Below are 5,119 nucleotides of genomic sequence, written 5' to 3'. Positions count from 1 at the left end.
GTCATTTCTCAGGACCAATCCTGCCCCAAACATTTTCTGAGTAAACACACATCCAGGCACTTAATAGATTACATTGCTGTGTGTACACCTTTTCTCTAATGTAACTGTTTTATTTTCTGGTTTTTCGGTTTGAGTTTTTTGTTTGTTTGTGTTTAGTGGGGAAAGGGAAGAGTTAAAGAAGGTGGTCTTCAGAAGCTTTTGTCATATTTCTGTGGTAAGTAATCTCCTTTTTTGTCATTCTCTATTATTTTTAATTTACCTACCAAGAATGGCCATTAATATAAAGCAAACTCTGTTTTAAGAAGCAGCTCTCTGTTTAACAAGCAATGTGAACTTTGAGAGGATAAGTGATTATATATAAACTGGAGCCTGAGTTATTTTTCTTTTTTAAATAAAAATTTTGGGAAAGTCCTTAGTTTAACCTTAACCTTGCTTCACTTATTTTTAATTGAATAGCATTTTTTAAATTTTAGTTTACTTATTTCATCATTTCTGTGATTTATTACTTCAATCCACCTTCCCCTCTTCAAAAAAAAAAAAAAAAAAGTAAACACGGACACACTCACACAAACCAATTATGAAAAGCTAAAGTTTGAAAACAAGATGAGTATTTCTTAACTGAGTTGACCTGGACTAAAGCACATTGGTATCCCAAAGCGGCTCTTTTGTTTTTATTTTTAATCATTTTTGTCAATTAAATTTTCTGTTTCCATTAATGCTGTGCTTTCCCCAACTTTCTACTGCTGCTGCCTGACTCTATAAGAAATCCAACAGCCTACAAGTGATTTGAGTCAAGCAGACATCTGGTTCAAGGGTAAGGGGTAGCAGAGAATATTTCCTGGAAGATATGAGTGGAATATAAGAAAGACATATAAGCTCCGATACAGCAAGGGATTTTCTTTATTTCTGATGATGATTTTTTCTCACAATATTTATTTTTCCTGATAATAAATTAAACTCAATAATGAAGAAAGTACAAAAATTTAGAAAACTAGAAATAATTATTTTAAAGACTATGATAGTTATATTACCCAAAAGCAAAACTTAATAATTTGATGTGATCTCTAACATTTTTTTCTTTCCCAAAGATTAGCTTTGGGGCTTATTCTTGTTTGATTTTTACATAGTATGATGTAAAAATAATTTTGATTTCTGCTTTAGTTTCCATTCAAATATGTGATAATATACTGTCACCATGCAGACTTCCTATTTTTAAGAATCTAACATTTGTCAGGTATTTTCTGCCACAATGGAAATGAAGCTGCTGAGTTGTGCAACATAGCAGCTATGAATAAAAGACAAAATCCACTTTCCTCCAGGAAGTTACATTCTAGATAGGGAAATACAGACAATAAACGAAATAAATATGATAAACTTATAGTATATAAAATGGTGATAAGCCAGATGTATAAAAACTAAGGTAGGCAAGGAATATTTGGAAGATTGGAGGAGGGTAACAATTTAAAATAATCTGGTAATGGAAGTCCGCAATGAGAAGGCGACGTGTAAGAAATAATGGAGATGAAGAAGCTAATTAAGTGGTCATTTGGTGGGAAAGAACATTCCAGAAATAGGAGGCACAAATGCCCTAAGGTGGAGTCACGTATAAAATGTTCAAGAAAGAGCAAAGAGGCCAGTGTTGCTGGAATGGATTAAGCAAGGAAGATGGTAATACAAGATTTGTTTTTGTCTGCCTCATTAGTTATGTGGCCTTGACCAACTTATTAATATCTCTCATCCTCAGTAATAATAATATGTGTCCAACTTAACTCACAGGGTTTTAGTGGAAGTCAAATGACGTAATCGAAGTGAATGTCCTTTGTAAACCAAAAACAATGCACAAATGTAAGGAATTATGGTTCTTAGGTATCATTTTTAAGTGAAATGAGAACCTTTATCTTGACAATTTCAAGCACACAGTTGGTTAGATAGAGTCCCTTCCTCCATTTCAGATATCATTTTGCCACAGTGTCTTCTAGAATAACACATAGACTCAGCATTTAGAGTCCCATGTTATAGAATTAAGAAGCCAGGTATCATAATACATCATATACACAAGCACATTTTCCGATATGACTTTTAAAAAAAAGGATAAAACAGAAAAAGAAGATACAATAAAAATAATCTCTAGAGACAGCCATTTTACTATTTTACTTCTTCATGAGATGTTGGAAGCAAAGCAATTTTACTAAAATGTTATCAGAGAAAACTACTAGCTCTTCAATTCAACATTTACTCAGCGCTTACTATGTGCCAAATCCTGATCTAAACAGAATTGGTATAGAGAGATGAGTAAGACATACTCTGTGCCTCATGTTCACCTTGTTGCAAAAGCCTGGAGTGGCACCGCTCTCACAGTTGTCTGTATGAACGATGTCCCCTAGAGGCTGTGCAGTGTATAACTCAGAAGACCATACAGGGGACCGCAATAACAGAAATTCTGTGAAAGATATAAATATAAATCAAATAGGATACAAAGCAGATGTGTCAGAAAAAACTTGAATGACCATGAGTAATCAAGGAAAAACAAAAACAATAATTTTACATTCTTCAGTCTGGCAGAAATCTTAAAATCTAAAAATAGCAAGGAGTGGTTAGGATATGAAGAAGTGTGTCATCCTCATTTAAAAGTGTAAATTGATAATCACAACAGAGAGCAAATTTCAAAACACCTAGTAAAATTGAAAATGTCCTTTCATTGTGATCCAGCAGCATTAACTCGAAATATATGTACTTGAGAAACTAATGCATGTGCGTGTTGGAATGGTGTTGTCATGGAGGTGAAAAAATTGATGTTAAGTGTTCAAGGGATTCCAGAGGCATGGAGCAATTAATAGCCTCAGAATGTCTATTAGATATCTGATATCTGATAGACAGGAAAGCATTGAGGGATTTTCAAGAATCTGCCAGTTAAATAAAAGAAAGGCATTCCACCTGCAGAGGTGTGGGGTTCACAGCAGGGCAGTGAATGAAACCTGTAAGTTATGGTAAGTGACTCAGTATACTTTAAGCAAAGGTGGAAGAGAAATATAACAGGGAAGAGACAAATGCAAAGATTCAAATTTCAGATCAAGGAGTTTGGGTATCTGCTTTGCTTTCTACAAAGACTAAAACAACTTGTCTGAGAATAATGAGAAGATGTGACAATTGCAATCCCTGTTTGTCTACTATGTGGGCTTTTGTTATTGGAAAAAAAATTGAGTTCGTAAATCAAATGATTCAAATATAAAGAGGCTTTTTACTCAGAAAGACTATAGTCAATAATAGAAATGAGTCTCTTGACAAATAGTAATTATTTATTGTGTTAGATAAATGCATGTTGAAAAATAGAAGAGACTATTAAAAGACATAGTGATGAGCTAGATTTTAAAATACAGTAAAATCCCCCTTAGAAAAATCACCAGACTCTTCTAAATATTATTTTTAGTTACTTCCTTCCTAAGTAAGCTTAATGACGCATTGCATTGTGGCATCTGAGCATCAAACCTTTTTCACAGGCCTTCAAAAATTACCTTTTCTTTGAAGGCTGAAATTCTTTCCAAATAAAGAATAGAGCAATTAAAGAGTATAACTCAGGCCAAACTCTGAGGCTTATAGTAGATAAGATCTGCACTACAAATAAAGGTACTAACCTTTAAGTATCTTTTTTATGGATTTCACACTTGTGTATTCACACTGCTTCCTCTAACATAGTATTTAGAATAAAGTCTAACCATCATGTCAGCATATTATCTACTACTAAACAATTTTATGTTTAGAGAAACTATAAGTCAGAGGGAGAAACTGCTATTCTGTGCCCTTGATCTTCCACAATCCTTCCTTAAAAATGGTGCATTTAATTGTAATAAGGATTGCAGAGAAAAGGTAAATATTGATATATCCCAAAGCTCAAAATTGTGCTGTGGAGAAGACAGGTTGAAAGGGTGCTAACTTTGACAGGCATCTCTCTAGGGTACACTGGACCCACAAATAAGGGAGTAGGCGGCTATACGTGGAACATTCAGAAGAGGATGCAAAGAGAAACTGGTGTTTGACCTACATCTTAGAAGACTTGAAGATGTAGGGATGGATACAAGAAAGAAACTTCCAGGCAGAAGAAGCAGTTTGAGAACATGAGACTCTTCCTGTATTATGGTTCTTGGTCTTCCTCTCGAAAGACAATATTTAATACATCAGCAAACCCTGTGAACTCTACCTTCAAAATTTGTCCTGAATCTGATCATTTGTCTCCACTTGCTCCTGGGGACTATGCCACAATCATCTGCCACCTAGACCAGTGAGATAATCTCCTAACTGATCCCTCTACCTCCAATCTTGTGTCCTACCATCTATTTTCCATGTAGTGGCAAGAGTGATTCTTTGAAGACGTAAGTTAAATAATTCTCTTGTCACTCTACCATTCACAACCCCAAAGGATTTAAACTCACTTAAAATCTGACACTAGCTGCTTTCCCATGCTTATACCTTATCACTTCCTCCTAGTTCATCCTGCTTCAGCCACTCTGGTGTCCTTGATATCTCTGCGACACAACAAGCCAGCTTCTTGAACTTACTGCTTTCCTCCCAGCACTACTCTTGGACCAGAAGACTCTCAAATATCACTGTATCAGAAAAGACTTGTCTCATCACCCTACATGAAATAGCTCTTCATCGCTCTCTATTTTCTTTCCTGCTTTACTTTTCTTTCTAATGTGACAAGAACGACAGAACAATATGTTTTTATTTATGTGCCAGTATATTGCCAAACCATTTCACCAGAATAACTTATAAAGGCAAGGACTTTATATGTTTATGTATTTTTTTTATGTTTGTTCATCATTGTATCACGGACTCTAGAACAATGCCTATCACATAGTAGAGCTCAAATAATCATTAGGAAGTAACTTATTAAACTAATGAATAGTGATGACTTTAAGGCAGAACATGTGACTCCATTCCATACCTTTTATTACAACTATAAGGGGAGAAAACTCACTTTCTCTAGAAGTTGCTAACTGAAAAGAAAAAAAAAAAAAAAGCCTAGAGCCAAAAACCAAAATAAATCCAACTCTATGAAGAAATCAGAGCCACGAGATAGAGAGGAGCAGAGCCTGACAACATGATCTGACCCCTTTATCCA

Source organism: Cynocephalus volans, chromosome 1 (genome assembly GCF_027409185.1).
Source record: "Cynocephalus volans isolate mCynVol1 chromosome 1, mCynVol1.pri, whole genome shotgun sequence".
Lineage (NCBI taxonomy): Eukaryota > Metazoa > Chordata > Mammalia > Dermoptera > Cynocephalidae > Cynocephalus > Cynocephalus volans.
This window is presented reverse-complemented; position numbering follows the sequence as displayed.